Source organism: Pristiophorus japonicus, chromosome 6 (genome assembly GCF_044704955.1).
Source record: "Pristiophorus japonicus isolate sPriJap1 chromosome 6, sPriJap1.hap1, whole genome shotgun sequence".
Lineage (NCBI taxonomy): Eukaryota > Metazoa > Chordata > Chondrichthyes > Pristiophoridae > Pristiophorus > Pristiophorus japonicus.
The window spans coordinates 68306170-68317626 of NC_091982.1; the positions used below are offsets into that span (position 1 = coordinate 68306170).

At 44.8% G+C, this 11457-nt stretch overlaps 1 long non-coding RNA gene across 2 annotated transcripts; it reads right to left on the minus strand.

The window, feature by feature from the left end:
- Positions 1–1546: 1546 nt before the first annotated feature.
- Positions 1547–7814, minus strand: LOC139265154 (uncharacterized). Of its 2 annotated transcripts, none has more exons than XR_011593481.1 (3): positions 7735–7814; positions 4685–4867; positions 1547–2304 (listed from the first exon to the last, which is right to left on the minus strand). It is a non-coding gene; the product is annotated as an uncharacterized lncRNA (long non-coding RNA). The 2 variants fall into 2 exon arrangements; XR_011593482.1 differs by lacking the exon at positions 7735–7814 and adding an exon at positions 6797–6867.
- Positions 7815–11457: the final 3643 nt, after the last annotated feature.

Sequence of the window (11457 nt, forward strand, 5' to 3'; positions counted from 1 at the left end):
CTTCCCTTTCCGGCCAGTTGACAACATCCTATCCCAGAATCTCTATTATCTGATGCTAACATGTCTCATGCGAGAGTGTTGGAGATTTGCAAGCGCTGAGATTCCCAGGCACGCTGTGAGGTTTGAACAGAGTCTCAGACACCAGCGAATTTCCGCAATAAATATCGAAACATATTGTGTGCTCCTCTTTTGAGTGGGACAGAGCTCCAGGCCAGTTGCCAGCAGCCTGGTAACTGTCGAGAGGCTGCTGAGTAAAGCGAGGTGCGACCAGTGGCACTAGGGACGTGTGTCCATCAGTGAACGAATGGCTCTCACAACTCTGAGCAAGGTGACTTCAGCATGTCACACCACCCCTGGCTGGGGGAGCGGCATCGGGAGGATTTATAAAAACTAACTTTGCAATGTATTTAATGTTACAGTTACATTTCCAGTGGAAAGTTATTCTCAATATCCCGTAAACAATATTGAAATCATAGAATCAGAGAAATTTACAGCACAGAAGAAGGCCATTTGGCCCATCGTGTCCGTGCCGGCCGACCAAGAGCTACCCAGCCTAATCCCACTTTCCAGCTCGAGGTCCGTAGCCCTGTAGGTTACAGCACTTCAAGTGTACATCCAAGTACTTTTTAAATGTGATGAGGGTTTCTGCCTCTACCACCCTTTCAGGCAGTGAGTTCCAGACCCCCACCATCCTCTGTGTGAAGAAATTTCCCCTCACAACCCCTCTAAACCTCTCCCCAATTACTTTAAATCTATGCCCCCTGGTTGTTGACCCTTCTGCTCCTTCCTATCCACTCCATCCAGGTCCCTCATAATATTATACATATTGCCAAGGGGTATGTCCATGTCTATCTGAGGGTACAATCTTTGCAATCATCTCTAAAACAAAACAAAATGCACCTTACCACCAAATATCCCCTAATAAAAGTGATTTATTTGAGGCTGCTCTCAGAGCTGGTTTTTAAGCGACTACTCTGTAGAAGTTTCTGCCCAGTAGCGCTGATTTTCAATGGTCACATCAGCGCTAACCGGATTTTTTTGCCGCGGTGCGGTGCGGATTTACAAAAACCCAAATTGAGAGGATGGGTAATTTTCAGAGAGAAATGTTCCCGTGTTGGCCTCTTAATCCTCAGGGAGTTGGAACCACACGGACTGAGCAGCTCGCTGAGTCAAGGTGACGGCTCTGTGCCTGGGCTCAGCAATCAATTCAGCGTTTGCCAATTCCGTGTCGGCAGCAACCTGCCCTGGGACTGGAGCTGGGCGCAAACACTGAGCGGCCAAACCAGGGCCGCTATTGTTCCGTCACTGGGAAAACGCCCTCCTCACAAGACCCTCGCTTCTCTGGAACAAACCTCTTTTCATTTTCTGACCGAAACCCTCACACAACGACAAACATCTCCTTTCAAAATAAGATCCTAAAACTCAGCATTTCTGCTCGTTGTCTGTTTGTTTAATTTAAATACTTTCAACCAATAGGTGTCCTTCCAATTGATATCTTTTTTTAAATGAATGAATAAAACTAAATATTGAAAGCAAACGCCCATGTGGGGTTGTTGCCCCGAACACAAGTTGGGCAAACTCTCACAAAGAAAACTTGCAGATTTCTCCAGTTCAGATTGAAAGGCATGTCTGGTCTCATCGCTTCCTTTTGTAGTTTGCAGTTTGGTAAATTACAGATCAGTTTCTCCTGGAGAGAAAGAAGGACACAAAATAATATTCCTCACTTTGCTCAGCCGCCAGACTCCAAGCTGCGCGTTGGGCCAGACCCAGTGACAGATCAGGGCCGAACTGGATGGGCTCTCATTCTTTCTCATTACTTCTTCTTTAAAAAGTTGGCTCTCATCTTTTATATTCCCAGTGTGAGACCGGTGTGGGAATGTAGGATCAAGCGAGAGGGAATCGGGACAGAGCGGAGAGAAAGGGCATAGACTACACACCAGTAGTCGCTGTGTTACCGGCCCAATACACATGTAGCCTGTGACAGGTAGCCTCACAAAAGTTTATCCAATATGGTAAGTGGCTCGCTACACAAAGTTCCCTTTATTTCAAGCACTATTTAAAATTAGCCGGCACGGGCTCGACGGACCAAATGGCCTCCTTCGGTGCTGTAAGCATGTTCTATGATTATGGTAGTGTAGCGGTGATGGATGATCGGAATAGGGAGGAGGCCATTCAGCCCCTTGAGCCTGTTCCGCTATTCAGATAGATCATGGCTGATCCATATACTGCTATGTTACTAGACCAGTGATCCAGGGGAAATAAAATCAAAAAATGCTGGAAATACACAAACAGGTCAGGCAGCATCTGTGGAGAAAGAGAAACAGGGTTAACGTTTCAGGTCCATGACCTTTCATCAGAGGTCTAATAATCATGTTTTTTTTAAATCAGGAAATAAAAATCTGGTTTCAGTAAAAGTGACCATGTCGGATTGTCATAAAAACCCAACGGGCTCACTGAAGTCCGTTAGGGCAGGAAACCTGCCGCCCTTACCCGGTCTGGGCCTATAGGTGACTCCAGTCCCACACCAACGTGATTGATTTGGGACGTTTTACTACATTAAAGGTGCTATATAAATGCAAGTTATTGTTGGCTCTTAACTGTCCCCTGAAGTGGCCCAGCGAGACACTAAATTTATATCAAACCCGATACCAACAGTTCACGAAGGTGACTCACCACCACCTCCACAGGGCAATTAGGGATGGGCAATAAATGCCAGCCTTGCCAGCGACGCCCACATCCTGTGAATTAATTTTTTTTAATGATTATTATTGACTTTTGTATCGCTATCAGATTCAGAATAACAATTTAATTAAAGGTTACAGTGAGAGTACGGTTTTTAAAATTTGTTCTTTGGGATGTGGGCATCGCTGGCAAGGCCAGCATTTATTGCCCATCCCTAATTGCCCTTGAGAAGGTGGTGATGAACCGTCTTCTTGAACCGTGTGGTGAAGGTGCTCCCACAGTGCTGTTAGGGAGGAGTTCCAGGATTGTGACCCAGTGACGATGAAGGAACGGACGATATATTTCCAAGTCAGGATGGTGTCTGACTTGGAAATTATGGTGTTCCTGTAACATTGCTGCTCTTGTCCTTCTAGGTAGAGATTGTGGGGCTGGTAAAAATAACAGAGTGGAAATTGCAGCTACTGGCCTTATCGTAGGAAATGTTAAATACACACGTCAATGCCATTGTTAAATAGCAGAGATGAATTTGCTATGAGCAGTGCCCATCATTGGTGCAATACATTGCTGAGCTCCACCCTCCAGTCTGATAACAAAAAATAATTTTCCAAATATTTTAATCTTTCTTTAAATGCTTATATTTTATCCCCTTTCTATATTTTATTTTTATAATTATTATTTGAAAAATTGACTATTTGTGCAGAGGCTGGTGTTGTTTTACCAGTCATCTCTCTGGTCTCATTTTCATTTTCTGGTCAGTTTTGTTTTTCATTTTCTCTTCAGCTTTTTAGGGTTTCCTAGTTCCTACCTGATGTTCTTTGGCAGTTCTATCATTTAGTTTACTGGAGCATGAAAACTAACTGCTCATTGAGTCGCTGTATAGCACTGTCTTTCCAATAGTTAGTATACGATATAAAGATGCTCCCCTTGATGTACGTCATTCAAACTAGACGTGGAATGTGTATCAGGGGGTTTGTAGTCGTGAATGCAGTGTAAGATAGATGGACAGTGGCAGTGGGAGCTGACAAACAATGGCAGCAATTCAGGGACTCAGCAAGTGCCTGCTTTGGTGATCATGAAATCGTAGAATGTTCCAGCACAGAATCAGCCCATTCGGCCCATCGAGTCTGTGCTGGTCCTTTTCTCCATATGGGCACCGAGTCCAATGCCACGCACTCACTCATGCTCCCCAATATTTATTCATTTTCCAGTAGATCTCCTTCTTGTCGTGTCTTATTGCAGTTCTCCCAGGGAACAGTGTGCCGCACTGGGAGGATTCGCAGGCTGATTAACTGTCTAACGGGCCTCGTTAATCACTCCACCATTGGTGGCCGTGCCTTCTGTTGCCTGGGTCCCAAGCTCTGGAACTCCCTGCCTAAACCTCTCCGCCTCTCTACCTCTCTTTCCTCCTTCAAGATGCTCCTTAAAACTTACCTCTTTGACCAAGCTTTTGGTCACCTGTCTTAATTTCTCCTTCTTTGTCTTTGCGTGTATTTTATGCCTCTGTGAAGTGCATTTGGGATTTTTTTTCAACGTTAAAGGCTCTATATAAATGTTGTAAACTATATCTGAACCAGCTCCTTGTACTATTTATTTTACACGGAATATACAGCACAGAAACAGGCCATTTGCCCCACCCAGTCTGTGCTGGTGTTTATGCTCCACAGCAGCCTCCTCCCATTCCATCTCCCTCGTCTCAGCCTTCCAGCCTATCTTTCTATTCCCTTGGCTCTCGTACTCGTCTACTTTCCTTTTGAAAGCATCTAAGCTATTCGCCCCGACCATTTTGTGAGGCAGTGAGTGAGTGGCAGAAGAAGGGTGCATGGCACAGTGTGGGGCTGCGGTGAGGTTTCTTGTTTCAGCTTTTAATAACTCCCTCTTTTAAATTAGCGCCTTTATTCATCATTCTCAAATTTCTATTTCATTCTGTTTTAGTTCTTTTTAGTTCTATCCACTGCCTGTTTTCTTAGTTTCGTGACTGCCCTGATGTGTCCTTTCTGGTTACCTTTGTGTTTGTGTTTCTGTGATCACATCCTTAATGTTCCCGGTGTGGAGCTCCAATAGGAGGTCGGGTTCGAGTGAAGTGGGTCAGCAGAGTGCTGTGGCAGGTGGTGAAGAAATGGGCAGAGGCCGAGTTCCAAGCCATTGAGTTTAGTCAAATCATCAACAGGGAAGAGAAATTGAAACACTGCAGTAAAAATACAATGGAGAGAAACTGAATATTGCTTTCTGAAGAACAAAGTAACAAAAAAAGCAACATGGTTCATTGCTACAGTCGTTGCAATTTTCAGTACAACTGATTGTAAATATAGCACGGTTACAGACAGTAAAAATAATAGGACGAATGAATAGCACATGCCTGCTCACTGAGGTGTGAAAGATACAAGATGAATCGTTGCAGGAAATGTTGGGCTGAGTTAAGCTTTGTTCATGGACACTCTGCTCTGAAGGCTGTAAAAAAACTCAACTGGTTCATTGATGCCCTTTAGGCAAGGAAACCTGCCGCCCTTACCCAGTCTGGTCTATATGTGACTCCAGTCCCACACGAAGGTTCACCAGACTGATTCCCGGGATGGCGGGACTGACCTATCAAGAAAGACTGGATCAACTGGGCTTGTATTCACTGGAGTTCAGAAGAATGAGAGGGGACCTCATAGAAACATTTAAAATTCTAACGGGGTTAGACAGGTTAGATGCAGGAAGAATGTTCCCAATGTTGGGGAAGTCCAGAACCAGAGGTCACAGTCTAAGGATAAGGGGTAAGCCATTTAGGACTGAGATGCGGAGGAACTTCTTCACCCAGAGAGTGGTGAACCTGTGGAATTCTCTACCACAGAAAGTTGTTGAGGCCAATTCACTAAATATATTCAAAAAGGAGTTAGATGAGGTCCTTACTACTAGGGGGATCAAGGGGTATGGCGAGAAAGCAGGAATGGGGTACTGAAGTTGAATGTTCAGCCATGAACTCATTGAATGGCGGTGCAGGCTAGAAGGGCCGAATGGCCTACTCCTGCACCTATTTTCTATGTTTCTATGTTTCTATGATTCTTAACTGCCCTCTGAAGTGGCCCAACGAGGCACTCAGTTGTACCAAACCCGTTACAAAGAGTACAAGCTGCAGCGGTTCAAAAAAGCGGCTCACCATCACCTTCTCAAGGGCAATTAGAGACGGTCAATAAATGCCAGCCTTGCCAGCGATGCCCACATCCCGTGAATGAATAAAGATAATAATATACCACGGGTCTGACAAAGGGTCATCGACCCAAAACGTTAACTCTGCTTCCTCTCTACAGATGCTGCCTGACCTGCCGAGTATTTCCAGCATTTTCTGTTTTTAATTGCAGATTCCAGCATCTGCAGTATTTTGCTTTTGTAAAAATATACCACTGCAGTGAGGAATTCAATCTTTAACAGAAGTGTTATCAATACATTCCTTTAATCGCATAGTGACATTCATATGATGAATCTGATTGTAAATGACTTCAAAACATGGCAACACCTCTTCAAAACTAACAGTAAATGGAAACATAGAAACATAGAAAATAGGTGCAGGAGTAGGCCATTCGGCCCTTCGAGCCTGCACCACCATTCAATAAGATCATGGCTGATCATTCAACTTCAGTATCCCATTCCTGTTTTCTCTCCATACCCCCTGATCCCCTTAACTGTAAGGGCCACATCTAACTCCCTTTTGAATATATCTAACGAACTGGCTTCAACAACTTTCTGTGGTAGAGAATTCCACAGGTTCACAATTCTCTCATCTCGGTCCTAAATGGCTTACCCCTTATCCTTAGACTGTGACCCCTGGTTCTGGACTTCTCCAACATCGGAAAAGACCATCTACTGGCGGCTCTTCTCCCAGCACCATCAGAAGTTAGCTTGTGTTAAAAGAACCTTTCTTGCAAAGCTGTGCAGAAGAGCTTCCCTCCGCCTGAGCTGGTGTGGGTGAAAGGGTTGATCCATTGCAGCACATCTCCCGCAGAGAGATCTCCGGAGTTACAGCACCCCCTCCCGGCCGGCTCTGCCACTGCCGTCCCCCCTCCCAGACTACAGCACACACTCACTGAGCCTGGGCAGAAGCTCCACTAAAATCACCTGCAGACTGACAACTTACACTTGTGGAGTTCTGTACATCTTGTTTTCTCTCTCTCTCTCTATCCCATTGCCAAATAACTGCATTTGATTTTTTTTTGAAACTCAAGATGCATTTCAAAATGCTGTGTTCATGGCTGAAAAACCTGTCAAACATTACAGGTGGTCAGAGAGTGAGTGAATGGCCGGGGGCTCTGAGGAAGGCGAGGTGCCCTGGTATAGGCTGGGGAGGAGCGGGGGCGCGTCTGGTCCCAGCAGGGAGGACCCAGTGTGAAGGGCCAGTCTAGTGTGCAGTACAGTGGAGTTTCAGAGCGAATTCTATGGCAGCAGGCTGACTGAAACTCGGGACTCGACAACTCTGGAGGATTAGTGCAGGCGTTATTCTGCTGGGTGAAAGGACAGCGCAGCACGGAGGCAAGCTTCAATGCATTAAACTCCAACAGCTGGAGTGTCCGGCCAAAGCTGTCTCTTTGTGTCACTAGAGAAACAGCATGGCGAAAAGTTCAAGCAAAATTAAGATACTTTAGTCGAGACTGTAACAGCATTATTCGGGCAGGGCACACTTTAAAAAAAAAGTTTATGTGTTTTTAAATCTCTGGTTTGAACATTGTCTCCTCTCTGAAGGCATTTTGTTTACACCAGGCATGTTTCCTGTCAGACTCCAGATTTAGATATGAAGCTGTGTGAGTCATATATTAAGCTGGAATAACACATAATCATGGAACATTGCCCACACACACAACCGCCATTTGTACATCTTTCCTCTTCGCTGTTTCAACCCAGTTCAGTGAAAACATCGGTAAGGCAAGTAATCTTTGTTGTTGTAAGGCAACAACACGTGCGTGTTGTGCAGTTTATTTTCACAATAATTCCCTTAGACTGTGCAAGGCCCTGACACTGACTGTACAGAAGAGTACTATTTACCAGAACAAGCCAGCCCCTTGCAAAAATCCATCTTACTTTTGACATATTCCAACTGAAGGTTTCCCAGATTTAAAGTGCTTCCTTTGCGATCTCACACTGCAGCACATCATTCTCCATGGCAGTGTGTCTGGAGGCTTCAATCAACAGACATCACCTTGAATGGACCGAGTGAGGGCCACACTTTCTGAATGTATTCTGCCAATGGGACAGACGAAATTCAGCTGCCCACAACCCAATCTTTTCAGCCTGGCTTGAAATAGTTCACTGATCTTATAGTATTTCCTCAATGTGTATTAGTACGTTTCAACCACAAGCCCCATGAACTTTTGCTTCTCTAAAACAGGCAACGAGCAACAGGAATTGGGTCAAAACATGGAATATTAGAACCCAAACACACCATAGTAAAATGTCATATATTGAATTAGGGTTGATTAAATTGACTCAATTTGCATATTCTTAAAGTGCTGTGTTGATTTTACACATAATACACCCATCTGGAACATACCAACAATCCCCATTCTCTCTCCAAAAAGGAATCATTTATATTTATAGAAAGAAAGACTTGCATTTAGAAAGCGCCTTTCACAACCTCAGGATGCCCAAAGTGCTTTACAGTCAATGAAGTACTTTTGGAGTGTAGTCACTGTTGTAATATTGGAAACGCAGCAGCCGGTTTGCACACAGCAAGCTCCCACAAACAGCAATGTGATAATGACCAGATAATCTGTTTCGGTGATGTTGGTTGAGGGATAAATATTGGCCCCAGGACACCAGGGAGAACTCCCCTGCTCTTCTTCGAATAGTGCCATGAGATCTTTTACCTCCCCGAGAGAGAAGATGGGACCTTAGTTTAACATCTCATCCGAAAGATGGAATATACTTATAGTTGAGGTTCTTGCTGCAATCTTTCCCTCTCCTGAAGTGAGCAGGTCATGTTGGACACATTTCCCCAGAAAATGACAGCACTCCAGTATCTCCTTAACCCATCTTGTACCTGAAACCTAAACGCTGCATTGTAATAACAGTTTGCACTGCTACATGTAAATGTTGTCATTATTGCAAGACTTTGGACAACTACAATGGAAGCAATAATAAGGGCAGGTGTCTGAAGCCACCATCAAAGAGGAAGGTTTGCAGGTGGTGTTTGGAGGAGAGTGCGTGTTGGGGAGGAAGGGTTCGGCGAAGAGAGCTTGGCCAGATAGCAGAAAGCTTGTTCACCAAAGGTGGAGCAGAGGGAGAGAGATTCAAAGTAGACCAGACATGTTGACCAATCGGGCACAAGGAGGCCATGGAGGAATTTGAAAAATTGAGCATGAAGATTCAACCATTAGGGACCATCACAACCAAAACCCAATATCCATATAGCAAGGCTGGTATAAGAAGGGGTGCACTTACTAACCACTTCCGGAGAAGAGAAGACAAGTCAGGCAAAGAGTTCAGTCAAATCCTCCAAACAGGAAACCCATAAGCCACACGTTGTGGTGAAACCATGTGGATAATTTCAAAAGCAGAAAGGTGAATAATAACTAAACGTATAACTGGGAGTGGTCAGATGGATGGCAATGTGGTCGCTATGTTCCTTCATTGGCTGCAAATGGAATTCAATTATATTATGGCTGAATCTCCCTCCAAGATGCTCAAACCCTGAGACCCATCAGCAAATGTCCCATCTGGCTTTGGTGCACTTTGAAATTACTTTGGAGTTGTTCAAGTGACGCTATAACCTGATTGCAGAAAATCAATCTCAACAACAATATATATTTCTATGGCACACCTATGTGTTAAGAGAGATGGGTGGATGACAAGTGGACATTGAGCATGGGGCGGGGGGGGGGGGGGGGGAGCAGTGTTGAAGGAAATCCCCTGCTGCACTGTTCTTCAAATCACTTCACCTTATTGGACTTACCTGGTTGAAGTTGAGGGACAGATCTTACTGATTTGATCAGATCCAACGTTAATGCTTCTTTCCGCGATTTGCATAATTTCCAGGGGAAACTGATTACCAGATTTTGGGAATTGATGTCAATGTGTAGATTTTTATAATTCATTCTCGGGATGTGGATGCTGTTGGCAAGGCCCATTTGTTAACCTGAAACAAGGTGGTGGTGATCCTTCTAGAACCACCATAGTGGTGTGGTCTGGAGTCACCTATAGGCCCAGACCGGGTAAGGACAGCAGGTTTCCTTCCCTCAAGGGCATCAGTGAACCAGTTGGGTTTTTATGTCAATCCAACTGTTTCATGGTCACTTTTACTGTAAATAGTGAGTTCACAAAGGCGCCATAGAAACATAGAAACAGAAGCAGGGCTTTCAGCCCCTCGAGCCTGTTTGGCCATTCAATTATATCATGGCTGAATCTCCCTCCAAGATGATTAAATCCTGAGGTCCATCAGCAAATGTCCCATCCACCTTTTATAGCAGCCTCTGCCAAGGATTCAACATATGTTTCATGTCTCTGGATGTCCCAGAGTGCTTCACAACCAATGAATTACTTTTGAAGTGTAGAAACTGTTGTTAGGCCGGCAAAGGTTGCAGCCAATTTGTGCACGGCAAGATCCCACAAACAGATAAATGACTGGTTAATCCGTTTCAGTGACCTTGGTTGATCAGGACCACCGGCAAAACCTCCTGCCTTTCAGCGAGGAAGTGCACAGACAGACGGGGCCTCACCCAAACTCAGCACGTCCATTAATGCAGCACTCCCTCAGTTATTCCGTGAAATGTTAATCTGGAGTATCTGCCCATGTAGCGGGGATTGATCCCAAAAACCTTCGGACTCACTGAGCCAAGCTGACGGCGTTGTGTGCATTGTCGATATTTGGGATCAATAGGTAGCTGGGTGAATGGGATAGTCTGGGAGATGGGTACTGGATAGTGGAGAGACATTGGGTATCACTGGATAGTGTGTATAGGGCAGTGAGAGAGTTTGGGGAGGCAGATTGTAGGAGGGCACTGAGGCAAGGGGAGCTGTTTGGAATAAATGTAAATGAAGGACATTATGTTGGATGGAGGAATGGAAAGAGTTGACTGGAAGCGAAGGCCTCTGGTTGGCGAGCGATGGGGGAACACACCAAGAGTGGGGGGAAGAGTGGGCACAGGCAGCCAGGGAGGATTGGACAGAGGGAATACTGGAGAAGGCAGAAATAAATATTGAAGATATTCTCAGTCATGAAGATGGCTCAAAATAAATGAGCAATGAAAGGGTCAGAGGGCAGCAATAACTGGAGATGAAGTGGGCTGAATGAAGAAAAGTGTAGCATGCAGAGTGTGGCTTTCAGCCTTAATGAATGCTGTAACCAAATTAATTCATAAACAGCCTTTGGTGGGAGAACAATTAGCAGCCAGAGACTGAGAAGATGGGCTCTCCCCAAATTAATTAATTTAATAAAATAAGCCTTGGGCATTCCGCCAGAATTATTAAATTAAATAAAGAAAGCTGAAGACCTGTCATAGCATTAATTAATTAAATATAGAGGGACCCAAAGCCAAAACATTCAAAGTTGGACCACTTTTGAAAAGATAAAAGTTAGGTGAGCGTTGGTGGCAGGACAGATGGCCATGTACGGAACAGCGAGATACAGTTTGGAAGCACACTAGGGTTGTTGGGGGGGGGGGGGGGCATGGTGCTACAAGACCCTGTACATGGGTACAGTGGTGTAGTGCTTATAATTCTGGACTAATCATCCAGAGAAGGTGTTCTCAAATCCTACAGGGCAGTTTGAGAATTTTAATTTGGTTTTAGCCAGTACAGGCGAGGTAG